This window comes from Diachasmimorpha longicaudata, chromosome 1, assembly GCF_034640455.1.
Source record: "Diachasmimorpha longicaudata isolate KC_UGA_2023 chromosome 1, iyDiaLong2, whole genome shotgun sequence".
NCBI lineage: Eukaryota > Metazoa > Arthropoda > Insecta > Hymenoptera > Braconidae > Diachasmimorpha > Diachasmimorpha longicaudata.
The window spans coordinates 7943070-7957639 of record NC_087225.1 but is presented as its reverse complement, the minus strand read 5'-3'; the positions used below and the strand labels follow the sequence as shown (position 1 = coordinate 7957639).

The 14570-nt window shown below is 37.3% G+C and overlaps 1 protein-coding gene across 4 annotated transcripts in view; it reads right to left on the bottom strand.

Moving 5' to 3' along the window:
* Mub (mushroom-body expressed) overlaps positions 1 to 14570 on the bottom strand; it is a 106698-nt gene that overhangs the window by 60960 nt on the left and 31168 nt on the right. The window lies entirely within an intron of this gene.

Genomic DNA, 14570 nt, shown 5'->3' with positions numbered 1-14570 from the left:
AAACATTTAATTTCGATTTTTCCAGGCCCCTCTCGCAATATTTTAACTGCAAAATGACGCACCGCCCGAAATTCAGAGTGGAAAGTGAGAAAACCATAACAAAAAATCAACGAAAATGAATAAAAATTAAGACATTCTGAACCTAATTATGTAGATGATATATGTATTTCCGAAAATATCACGCACTAAACCCCTCACGAAAAACTTTTCGAACAGCAAAGAAAACTGTCTTCACTGAATCATCTCATGCACTAGAACTGCGAATGAGTTCGTCTCAACAGCCGGAACCGGAAATTTTTCTTCCGGGAATTCAGGGACTCCGATCCCTGAATTCCATTTTCTCCATCTCCCTGAGATTTCATTCCAAAAACGTGAAAATTCCATCACTAGTTCCTCGGAAAACATTTCTGAATAATGGATTTCAGGGAGTTAAATAACGGAGTGCAGTCTGATAATGGAAGAAAATGAGAATAAACTGAGCCCAGTAGGTGAGTTAGGTGGTCATACGATATCCCGGCCAGAAGCATATCCGTGAGTATATTTGATGGAGTCTCCCGGGACACAAGTTTATACCGAGAGTATGCATTTCCGGGTCGGCCACTCTCACATTGTTATATAAGGTAAACTTCCACCGGGTGTTCCACACGTGCCCTCAACCCCTCCCCCCTCCCCAACCGCCTCTTCAACCCCTGAGTATGCGAAGCACTAGTTCTAGGGATTCAGATCTACAAAGTTGTTCAGCTTATTTTGGTGAAATGTATCTTGGGCCCTAAATCCCCGCGATCCATCCCCTACTTTCAGAAGGTCTTACACGACCTCTAGAGATCGTGATGCTCTATTTTCATTTTATTCCCACGGATTTGACGACACAAAGGGGCTCACGAACGGCGATGACGTGGGACATGACCTCATAAATTAATTAGTTTCGAGTTTATGAATTCTGAATTAATTCTGGATTTATAGCTCCAATTTATACTTTCAAACTGATAAGCCACGCGGTCAAATGAATTATCAAGTACATTCAAGTATTTTTTAGTGTCTGATCCGAACCACAGGACGGACGCAACTACTGATGTCGTGAGGAACTTCTTGGAGCAGCACATGAAGAGATATTTTTGATAAAAATTATTCGACGATTCTGTGAAAGTGCACGATGAATTATCGTTAGCTTATTGCTGAATTAATTAATTAATTTACTATGAGTAAATGTGATTTCAGGTTAGAGATATCTTATTCTTATAAATTTCTGAAACCTAGAATATCATTTGATCATTGAATCGTTTGTTTTGGAATAGAAGTAGACAACAGTGACTAGTAATTCACTGTTGAGATGATAAAGAAATTTCATGAATAAATAATTAACAATTCAACGTCAAGATATTTTTAAATTTTAGTGGAATGGGAATACGATAAAATTTTTCGGAATTTACCACTGAAAATGTAGGGGAAATTGATTACTAGTGTCATTTTCGTCGATAATTTCTTTCAATGCGGTTTTAAATCCTTTCACAGACATTTTGGATAAAAATTAAACGTTTAGAGGGCGAAACGTGGGATGAAATGATGATCAACCACTTTTCAGGTCAAGTTTTGATAGACAAATGAGACTTGGGAGTCTAATTTTTGTGATAAAACTAACCTTCGATCCTCGTTTCACCCCCTGGGGGTCTAATTTTTTCCCTAAAATTTCTTTCCGTGTATACATTATGTATCAAAGTGATTGACCGGACGAAAAAAGTCGGAAGTATTCGGATATCCTCACGTGATTGATATCTCCTGACTAACTCACATCATTTCGAAGGAATAAAACTCACATCGAAGTACGAAAACATATTCTTGAAGTGCGAAGAACTTGGCACATGTTAATGGGCAAATCAGGGTCATTCATTCCTCTGAAGCAAATGTTTTCACACAATTTTGGAATCCCTGAATATTCGTCGCCATCAGGGAGATGCCTAAGGAGATTGTGAGAATTAGGAACACAGGTATGGGCTCATCCAATTAGGTGAAGCCTAGGTAACGTAGAAACTTGGGTAATTGAGGCATGAGAAAGAAAAAAAAATGTAAATACTGGAAAAGACGGTGAGGGAGGAAGCGATAGGTAAGTTTTCGTATCAGATATCCGCGAGTTCGAGATCAAGGTCATGAAGATAATTAGAAAAATTCTGAAGTCGTAGTTGGAGAAAAATGAGATGATTGCAATTCCAGTTGGACTCAAGTTCTGGGGTAGAGTAGATTGTTATTGATCTCAGGTATCTGGGATGAAAAAAAAAATATAATTGAATTTTCTGGGCTGAGGTTATCGCTGAGGATTAACTACGAATGTCTGGGATGATAGAACAATTTGTGTGTTATTTTAGGGTAAAAAATTTTCTGAAGGTTCAAGTGAAATTCATGAAATGTTTAATTCGAGGAAGTCAAGTAACTCTAATTACATTTGACGGTCTGACATGTACCTAGTTCTACCACGTCATCTCCAACTTTATACCTCACTATTTTCCGTAATGTGTTCGTCTAATTTATTCAAACGATTGTGAGAATTTCCGAGATGTCTGATTGAAGGAAATTTCCACATTTCAATTTTGCCGATTTTTCCAGAGACAGTGAGTGGAATTGAGCTTAAAAGGTGATAAATGCAATTTACAAGGGATTTAAGACTGTAATTAGTCAACATCAATAAAATATTCGAGAATGCAAGTTCCAAATGACCCGGAGGAAACCGGAGTTTTCCATGAAATATGATAAAACGGGGTTCAGTTGCTCGAGTGAATTTAGTCTCTCCTCAGTACATAATGTATCAAAGACAACGGTGGGACAGAGATATTAATTATTTTAATGGTTAGCTCTTGTCGCGATGCAAGAGAGTCCTTCAACTATGGTAAAATCAATTTGACATCTGGCATATGGATTTTCGGGAAAAGGGGGGATAGCTATGGAAATGATTAATGAAGTTTCAAGAGTGCTGATGTGACATTCCCATTTCCCTCAGACACAACTTCGGTTGCTGGGTAATTTCCATATTTCAGTCGAGTATTAGTACATCGAGGGTATGTTTCAATGATAGAGTAAACACTGAAAAATGAAATGTGTATCCATTTCCATCTCCACAGTATGCAATTAATTTTTATGAATATAATACCTTTCCGAGTTTTTGATTAAAACCACGAAGGTCAATCAATTTGTTTGATGAACGTATTCTCCCTGAATATTTGTTTTGCCAACAGATTTGGTTACTCTGTAATTGTATTCATTAATTTGTACTTTTTTTATTTTGTTGAAAATGAAAATTTCAACGAGATTCGTAGAATTCGAATGAAGGATCGAGTCTCGACAATTTTTAACATCATCGCACTGAAACATTCACGACTAAAAGGATTTTCACGAGTAAAAGGAGTGGCCGGATAAACCGACGAGAATAAAAAATGTAGAATGATTCTTCACTTGGGCAATCGCAGCTTCTAAATTCAAGGTGCTAGGGGTTTTCGGTTGAAAGGCGGAAAGAGCCCACAACTCAGCAGGTGGCTCGTTCACTCGATTTATGTCGAGTTTAAGGGGTTGCAACCTTAACTGGGCCTTGGTAAGTATAATGCCATCCGTACAGACCCACAAGCGAACCCCAGGGAATTTACTGGGGGTTAGGGTATTCCGCAGAATGGTCTATCACGTTTTTCCCCCAGGTTTTCATGTCGATATGTTGTGGAGAATCGTATTACCTCTAGTTTCTGATTTTTTGCCCCTGAATTTTCCCTCAAAGATGATTTTTTTCCACTGAACAAATCACATTCGAGCCCAGTAATTTTATTAAGAGAGTTATCGTTGTAAAAGTGCCCCAATTATTCATCCACAAATTAATGAATTAATCTTCAAGTACTCCAGTTCGCAATATCTTTCCAAGTAATTAAACAGACGACATTCGCGGCCCATTAATCAGCAATATTCCCCCGAGATTAGGTAATCCTCTTGTCGATATATCATGTAAAAATATATCGTCCTATGTCCTGTACACCTCGAAGGAAAAATTACTAGAGATCTCGAATAGAATTACTACTGCCAAAAGCTAATTTATTCGCTGTCCATCACTTCTATTGACCAATACAATTATTGCTGTTAAGCACATAAGGAGGATGGCCCAATTAAATTATTCATCAGTAAATGAGTTAATTAAATCCCACCCAAAACATTCCGAGTTGCAATATCTGAACTAATGAAAAAGAGCTCTCTCGTAATGTTTAAATAAAGCGGAAGTCTCCCTGTCCTTGCAATTTACCCCTCATTTGCCAAAAATAATCTCCCTCTGAAATTGGTTAATGTTCTTTTCGATATATTCAAATCACCTCTTCGTTGAACCCATCTCGTGTCCTGCATAAGTAATATTTCCGGTAACAAAAAACACTATTTAACTGGATGCACCATTTAAAACGAGTTCAATCCAGGTTCCAATAATAGATCGATGTACTCCATTTTCATTAAAATTTTCGCGATGACTAAATTTAAATTGGGTAGATCCACTGAAGCCCATCTGTTGGATAGAGAAACGACCCATATACTCGTTAATATCTACCGAAACCATCAAATACATCGGCCACATTTTGTTCTCGACATGAGCTTTTAATTACCTCCAACTCTCACCCCCTTTTGCCCCACAAATTGCCATCGAAATTCTCAATTTATCACTCAAACCACGGGTGATGGTACCTGCCTAATTCATATCGGATGAACTGAAATATTTTTTTAGTTAATTTACATGTGCACTCAACTGAATGTGTATCGTTAAAAGAATTCAACAACTTTTCTAATGGCTTTATTTGTTTTATTGGACTGATGGACATATGACATTGTAAAATATCAAAAGCTACTCTTAAACCCATTCACTACCGCAGTAAAATCATAGTTCAGTCATATTCGCATGAACCTCCGCAAAAAATAATCGAAATTCCTCAATTTTTTCAACGCGTCGGATTATTGATAGGTTATACTACTTGGCAGACGGAATCGTGGGGCCGATTTGATTGTAAAAATTCAATTTTCCTTCTGACCAGTCGTTAAATTCTTCAAATGCTCAACTCTCATACATAAAAAGCTACACATATCCCTTCAAATATTGGGAAGAGGAGTTGAGCCGTTGCATTTAAGATTTGAAATCCATTTCAATTCCATTATTCACCAGAACAAAATGACTCAAGCCACACAGGTTTACCTTTGCAGAATCCATCAACGCTTGAAAACCTCCATTCCATTCAGTAAATTGAATACGTGAATGAAATATATAATGGCAGTTTGTTGGTTTATATTCCAAGTACAGAGGATTTACGACTAACGGGTGGATTAGGGAATTTTTCATCATCGTTCAATTGGAAATCAAATTTTTGATACGAATTCCAACTCAACAGCATTTAAATGGCACATAAATTCTGAATTGATTATTTTTTCTAAATTATGTATACAAATAAATATTTTTTGTCTAACTAAACTAGTGAAATGTATCACTGGAAAAGGTCATTCCCAGAATATTTTTATTCACAAATAATGCAAATATATTGCAATCTTTATCTTTATGGTTAATTTTGAAGAATTGAAGCAATTTCTATTGTTTTTATCATTCCTGATGGAATTATCTAATGAAACTTGGAATTATGAATATTTTATCAGTTTGAAATAGTTCTGAATTGTTTTAGGAGTATAAGATGATGGATCGTTGAATATTATTAATATCTTGTTTCCATAAACTTACAAAATTGTAAGACGGAAATGCCTGTTAATAATGAATCGCTGATTATTGTGGCAGGAAGTTAATCTGAATTGCAAATAATTCATGGCAGTGAAATAATTTAATCATCATTGAACTATTGAAAAAGTTGAATTTTAAATCAAGTCTTCCAAGATTAAAGAATATATCGACTAAAATTATCACATGTTTATTTTTATATTTTTAATGGCGTAAAAAATCTGGAAACGATCCTCACTAACAAAATCCATTCAACTAGTTTTCTTTTCGTTATATAACTACTTCCATAATACGTTCATGATATTGAAATAATTTTCCAAAGACTTAATAGTTTAGACTGTGAAATTGCACATTTTATAAAACACCAAGAGAATAAATTTTCCACACGAGTTTAATGCTGAAAGCCAAACGAAAAGTTTCAGTTCAATCATAAAAGCGATATAGTGAGTAGGTTTTTTTTTGTTGTTTGCCTGTAGGGGTGAGGGGAAATTTTCATGGGTGTGCCACAAGCCCACAGGTATATACTTTGGGGGTGCTTTGCCGCCTGGTGAGGCGCATTAATATTCATTTAGTCGAGTCTCGGATGCGCATACCATTCTGGGCAACATGCACGCGTATTAAACAAAAGGGGATGTGTATCCCCGATGTTTATGTATTCCGAGAAGAAAACTGGGTTACAAGCGGGATATTAACTGATGACAGAATAATGCCATTCGATTACAATTTATGGACAATGGGGTTAGAATAAAATGAATGCAAGGGGATACATTCATGTGGAATTTTCATTTCAACGATCGGTTTTTTTTTTCTGATTCGTTGAATTGTGATTCAGCTCATTGATGCAAATAAGGGAAACTGATAACTGGGTATCAATTCATTAGTTTAATCGTATGTGCATTTGCTGGATAAAATCAGATAGATTTATCGGAATTTATTATTGATATTATCGTGTTTTATAATAGAAGAGCAATCATTAATTCATTAATATTCGGAATTTGTGTGCATTGCAAATCGAATGCATTGACAACTGTCGGGTGTGTGGTATCATTTTTTCTCGTGACAAAAGTTAATATTTCGTTGTTATAAAATAAACAATGAATTTTATTGATTTGTTTGGATCTATCGATATCTACCAATCGAAATTATTTGATTAGTAAATATTTATTTTCATCATTTTTTCGGAGAATTTATCCCACATTATTTTAAATAAATTGATAAATCATTTTCTTGATAGTAAATGAGAAAAATCTCCAGAAACCTCCGTAGGCTTCTTTATCTCAATTTTACGGACATCCGGACATTAAAGCTCAGGAAGATTGGACATACAAGTCTAAAGGGAAGAGTGTATAAACCACCAGAGTGAAAGAAAAAAGAAATCTACGAATGAGTAAAGATAAAAATAAAGAAAAACACTGATGCACCACGGGATTGGGTCACGGTTGGAGAAAAGCGAGTCTCGGTGTTTTTACGAGACAGAGGGGGCAGGAGGGAGGGGTGGCATTCCATTAGCCTGGATTGCCGTGTCTTTGAATTCTACCGGCGAAACGAATTTGTCTTATTCCCCAAGCTTTCTGCCCCACTGCCACCTACTCTTCAGTCGGGAATGATTCTTTACTTACTGCTTGTGCTTATTTCAATTTACATTTTGATAGCTAGCCATATTGAATTTTATCACTGTGAATTTTCATCACTATCCCCTCTATTTTACTGTAAATAACGAAGATTCCTAGTGATTCTTTCTCGGTAAAGGCATTTTATGCGCTCACATTGGAATTCTCGGGAATATTGTTACTTTGATAGGCATTTTTAACAGCCTGGGAACTCTCGCCAAAAGCACTCAGCAATAATTCAATCACCGGTTTCTGTTGTCCATCCAATGGCAATTGAATTTCATGGAATAAAAAAAAAATTCAACTCAATAGGTGGGAGAGCCGTCCACCATCGGGACCATTCGAGATTTAGGGGAAGGGAATTTAAATGTTTCCAGTGGAGTCAGGATTCAAGAGTCCGTCCAAACAACAACAATAAAAAAATCGCGTTCCATAGATTGCCATGAAATGAAAAAAAAAATCAGTGAAATTTGATCCACTGAGAAAATAAATTTTTTAAAAATCCGAATGGCTGAAGGTAAACGCTATTATTTATGTAATTCTTTGTCAAATTTAATTGTCTATTTGAGGAAATTATTTAAACTTTATACTTGCATTAGGTTACAAAACGTTATGAACAACAGCAAATTGAATTTCCTCTAGACATGATAAACGACCATTTTGTGTGCACACCTTTTAACATGACGGTCACGAGGTGCATCTGGTGACCTTTAATCTCCGCGTCTTTCCTTCCAATTCCCCACAAGTCTCCGGTGCCATCAAGAATTACCATACTAACGAGTTCAGCTAAACAAATATGATCCGAGTGCCGTCTCAATTGGAGGGGGTAAAAAAAAAAGTAAAAATTCCTCGAGAAAATAGAAGTGACCGGGTAGTGAGGAGTATTTTGGCGAGGGTCCCAATTACCCCGTCGATCCCAACTGAATTCACTGAGACGCCGATGCATCATGAAATAAGGATTGTTTTTACATTTTCACCATTCGTTGGGGTAATTATAGTGCCAAGCCTTCACTGGGGTTAACTCGAGGTAGAAATTTATAGTCGTTGAATAGCCAATGTACATCTCACCATTGTACTCCACAAACGACTCCTGATGACGCGCTAAGAACCTTTCCATTTATCAGAGACTTTTCTCGAGTCACAATTATTGGGGTATTATATCGATTTATTTCTTCACTTTAACCCAAAATTTATGACGACGATTCAATTAATTACATCTGAAAGTTTGTGTCTGGTGTGAGTAAACCATTTTCACTTCATTAGTTCGCCTGACATAGAGAGAACGAGATTTCAACCTAAATGATTTTGTGGTCTATAGGGAAGTAATCAGGGGGAAAGAATTTTCCCAGACTTTTTCACCCGAAAATTTCTTATGTAACTACATCCACAGCAAATTATTGTCTAATCGATTCTTCCAATTTTTACACCGATACAAGAATTCGATCAATTGAACTACACAATCGTTACTAGTTACTGAATGAATCAGTTGATCTGTGACAGGTTCATTCAAATGAACCATTGGCGAAGAGACAGTACCACCAAGAATGACTATTTCACGATTAATTACCATAAATGGTGGAATACAACATCTAGCCACAAAAGATTAATGAGAATGTGCCGGAAAATTGGAGTTCAAAGTCAGCGGAAAAATTACTTTATTCAGCACTTTGTAACAGCATAAAGAAAAAAATAATTGTTCAGGACTTTAGAAGACTTATTCTTTCCAAAACAAATGCGACTGACATGAGCTTAATGACATTTTAAAACATGAAAAAACTTCAAAGGATCGTTTACCTCTACATTCACCCTGGAAGACATGTACTCATTCATCATGAGAAAATTTTCACATTCCCCTTGTTGTACCCATCGATTTACCAAATACTAGACTGAAAGACTAGAATGAGGTGGAAGATTAATGCGTCGAGTTGTAGTGACGACGTGGCTTTGCAGTCAGGCGTTAAACGTCGGTAGAGGAAAAGATGTGGAAGAAAGAAAGGCGCTCGTTTGTTTCCGGAACGATACGAGTTCCATGTTATACAGCAACCTGCGGGGAATAATGAGAAACCACGAAAGGCTACGGTAAAAAAATGAGAAGAGGGTGAGGTAAAAGTGGAGGAAGGCGGTAAAGTGGAGACGCTGCACGACAAAGAAACCCTTCTGGCCAGATACCAAGAGCCTCAGCATGTATTTCCGCTGCTCCGAATCCCTCAAGAGTATTTCAACACAAAAATCCAGGCGTTTGGTAACTCCTTTCGTGGATGTTTCATCTAAAAATGATGCCATTAGAAATAAATAATAGTTGGTACACAAATTTTAGGTAAAAATTAGACCTCCTGGGGGTGATACGAGGGACGAAGATTAGTTTTATCACAAAAATTAGCCGCTCAAGTCTAATTTTTCCAGAAAAACTTGACATAAAAAGCAATTGATTGTCATATCATCCCACGTTTCGTCGATGGATTAGACAATTTTTAACCGATAAAATTCTAGACGTCATGGAAATATTGGAAATTCGAGGACTTTACCCACACGGAGAGAACAATTATTAAGAAATGACGTGCCTGTTCCAGTATTCAGTCAAAATTACGGAATAATTACCAATTTTTTCACTGAACGTTCCGTTTTTCTGAAACGTTCTGGACTTTTTCCTGAAAGTTCACTGAAAAAGTGCATAATTGTTCCGTAATTTTGACCGAATATTGTTTTAACCGACAGATTACGAAACAGGCAGGTAGTTTTTCAAGAATTTTCTTCTCCGTACAGAAAATTCAAGCAAAAACTTGAAGCCACGTAGGGTTTCATCGACTTGAAAAGAGATCGATATTATCAAGTGAGGAATGTTAGATATATTTTTTAAATAACGTCAGTGACGTTGAAACTCTTTCTATATATTCCTCTCGGATGCTAAAATATTGAGAATCGTAGGGTGGAGAAGCGAGTGTGAGGATGATAAAAAGTACATGGAGAATGGAAACACCCGATCGGTAGATACATATTTCATAGTTTCGACGGAAAAGTGCAACCAGTTGAGGTGGAAATTGTGGGAAAAAAAAAAGTTGGAGAAAAATTCTTCACTCGGATATAATATGAATAAAATTCTCATTGATGAAGAGTGAAAACGAAGAGTATTTAGTCGTAGTGGCAATTGAATTGAGAATGAGGAATTCCAATTGTTCTTCTCATACTGCTAAAAATACAATTGTTTTTGGATAGTTCGCGACGGCCATCATCCCGATGCATCTAATTCGCCCCGAAGTACTGATCCTCTATAAATACAACAACCTGACAGCTCAGCATCTGAGGAAGCCCCGCCATGCAATTACACCGAGACGGATTTTCTACATCAGAGGTATAACAATGTCAACGTTGCTACCAGTGTACATTTCACTTCGCTATACAATTTCTAAACGATGATACCACAACTACTATCGATCCCCGTCTACCAATTTGCACGCCAGGCATTTCAATCTCGCATACTTTGAATTCCCATTCCTCAACTCCAATAATTATCCCCAAATATTTGGCGTTCTCAAGGTAAATTGAAGATTGAAAAAATTAAATTGTTGGAATATTGCAGAGAAAACTTACTGGAAAAATTCAGTTCAGGTGAATGAGACAGTTCAAAAAAAAAATCTCAACTATTTAATTCAATATTACTATTTTTTCACCATTTGATAGTAGAAAAACCTTAACTAAGGGACTATCAGATAAATGAGCATTAACATTTGTAAAACTATGATTGAATTGTTTTTGGGATCATGAAAATATTCCAGAAAATAATTGATAAAAACCAATTGTTCTTTAATTTCCTGAGGTGAAAACCATCAAACTACATTTTCCAACGCTCCCGCCAGATATTGTAATCACCCTCTCCAACGTTTTACAATTCATGGACAATTGTGAAAATTGGTGGAAATATTTCTATTTCACTTCAATTATTCCCTGAAAATTGAAAGAAAATACAGAAAAATATGATGAAAATGGTTCACCTCGAGGGTAAAAAACAAGACGAAAACTCAAATTCCCCACTGCGTCTGCACCCAACAATATTCATCGAAAACACAATTTCAATGAATTCCCATAAATATCAATAAATGCACTGCACCAACCATCAAACAAACAGATAGCCATTGTACCTGGCCTCCCACCCTCCAGTTGTAAACTCCTACCGCATTACTTCCCTCTATCTCATTCCTCATATTCTCTCGCTTTTGCCAGTCACACAGCTAGAAACTTTTGCTACGACACAAACACGTCAGTCACGGGCGTTATCGTCCGTCTCCCCTTCCACCCCCCCTCCTCACAGCCCACCCTGCTGAAGGGTATTGGAGTAGAAAGGGCGCCCTCTCATGCTTCACGAGCGAGAGAGCACGCACCGAATGAGTCACCTAGGGACAGTAGCAAGATAACTGCGACAGCTTTTCAATAAAACTTGCATTAAAAAAAATATATATATATATACACACGAAGGGTGAAAAAAAAAAACACAACTGTACAGTACAATATTAATCAATCACAGACACGCCCTGAATAACGGTAAATGCACCTTGCGATATTCAAATTCAATCCTGGTCATGATTCAAAACACCGTGAGTCTACCCACCCTCCCATCCACCCTCACTTTGGCAAACTTCATGGATAGAATAATCTATGCTAGAACTTGCGATGCATCGGGAGGCTCTGGTGTGAGTGGAACGAACCCAGCAACAAATTGAATCGCTTTGCAAGTTCTAGCGCCGACGGACAGCTTGTATCCCTCTTCAAAACATTATCCTACCCTCCCACCCTCAGCCCACCACTCCCCCCCCCCTCCCCCCATCCACCGCATTGATGGTGGAGCGAGTCAAACAACGCGTATTCCATTTTAAAGTGAATGTTTCAACAATAAATCTTGAAGCATGCACCCAAGTTCTTAAGCGACGCTGCGCTGGCTCATTTCATTTTAAATTTAACGGAGGAGAAAAGTTCGTGTCTTTTAAAAATTCAAGGGCTTGAGGGGAGATCTAATATCGTTTTTATGATGCAGATGAGTTATTAAATGATAGGAATTTTCAATGGAAAATGTTTTCCTTGGTGAAGAAGAGGCTTTGTCGTTCGGGAATTCGATGAGAAAAAGCGCGCAAAGTAATGCCTAGGGAAGATTTTTAATGTTAATACGGAAAATTTTTCGAAAACTTCGTTGCAAATAATTATTATTATATTCTGCAGAATAAAAAAATGTAAAACGAAGAATATTCGCAAAAAAATGTGGGAAATTTTGACATTCGCTGTTGCTATGTGTGAATTGCAATGTTTCCAATACAAGAACTACAGAATTTTGCAAAAAATTCTTCCTTTGTACAGCTGAGGAATGGAATAGAGCTATGGTAACTGATCCAATTGGCAAAGCCCAGATTCCCTTTTAAAAATTAAAAAGAACACCGTGAAAGTCAAGAAGACATTGTCAAAATTTCCTTCGCAGTTCGTAAATTATTACCCCTGGGGCAAGACGGTTCGTCTGCAGTTCTATTTTACTCTCCATGAATTCAGAGCCAATACCCAATACGAAGAGGTTCGAATAAAAGAGAAATGTTTTGATAAACGAATGCTCAATAGAATGAGGATCTAGGACTCAACACACCTCGCCACGACTAGATCCCGAGAATTTGAGAAATGCCGGTCATGAATCGGTATGCATCGACGGTATGCCAGGAATAATTTTCCCCAGTGGACGGGAGAATCGATCGGTTACATAGAGCCCCTCCCCACACCCCACCAGAACATGTGTGTGAAAACGTCGATGCTATTATACATATGTACATCGTCCTATGTATGGAACAGGGTGGCCAATGTACCGACCAATCCACCCATCTCCCTCGATTTTCGTGTCCGTCGGCACACACATACGTATAAGGCCAATTGTGTTTTAAAATGTAGATGTCATTCATTACAATTTTCCATTTCTCAATCGCAAAACTATAACTCAAAAACTGGGTTCAACTCGCCCCTTGTTCGATCATCATTTATAACATATTTCGGAACACTACGACCCAATTGTCAGAGCTTTAATTTTTTTATCAATTTTTTTTTTTTTGTCGACGTGTATTGTTATTTTTAGACCGATGAACGTCATTCACCTGACATGATATGAAACTCGTACACTCGGGGTCGAGTTTAATTGATTTTTAAAAAATTTTATTTCGCGAATGTTTTTATAGAACCCGAAAATATAAATTTTTACAATCGTCCTCGGTTCGAATGTTTTTTTCGAATGATAAATATATTGAAAAACTCGACGCGTTATGCTTCGACGTAAAATACCAATGGGGGTTGTGATAGCTGCTTTATTATTCGGGGATCGAAACGAGCTGAAAAACAAAAATTGTTCAACTCCTTGAATTGTGTTTACTCTGATGTTTTCATGAATAATGGCATATTGAGCCCTCGAGTTTTAATATTTGGAGTCAATCTATCAACGTAGGGCAACAACTGACGAGTCGGTCGGATGTTCAATAATTTTTGAATCGATGTAATAGAGAAAAGGGAAACACAGGTATTTCATTAATTATGGACACGGTGTTGATGCTGAATGGCCATTGTATAATATCGCTATGGCGCACGGCCCGATTTTCCGCTGTATTCTCTTTCCTTTTCTCATCGAGGAGACAGGGTCTACAGGAGTTCATAAACGCTTTGCACCGAGTTTCTTGGCGCGTGAATTCTATTTTAATCACCGGCAAAGTTATTAACATCCTCCCCGGACCTGTGCGAAAATGCCACTCCGCGTTGCACTTGCCTCAGTGCCTCTGTCTCCAAATAATAATAGATACCAGAACGGCATCCACGACCCTGCTACCCAACAAAACAACTCAAAACCTATCTACACTGGTCTCAAACGATAACCAAAATAATTTATGAATAAAAAAAAATCATACGATAAAAAGAGCCCCTTGACTCGAACTTTAAAAACCTCATTTTCTCGGGAGAAAAAAAAATTTCCTCAAACATTTGTCCCCCTTTTTTCTTATGTTTACTTTTCAACTACTTTTTCCCTCGCTCTGTGTGACTTTTCGATGATTTGATACCCCTTCACAAGTTCTGTTACTCCCTGGCCATAAGAAAATAGATTAAAACCCTCCGAAATTACGGAAATGGTGAAAATGAAGCCCTGCATAAAACTTGGAATATTCACAAGAGGTAGAGATTGTTCCTCCCTAAATACGTATGACCGTGGAGAGTTTCCAGGGACGCTAGTT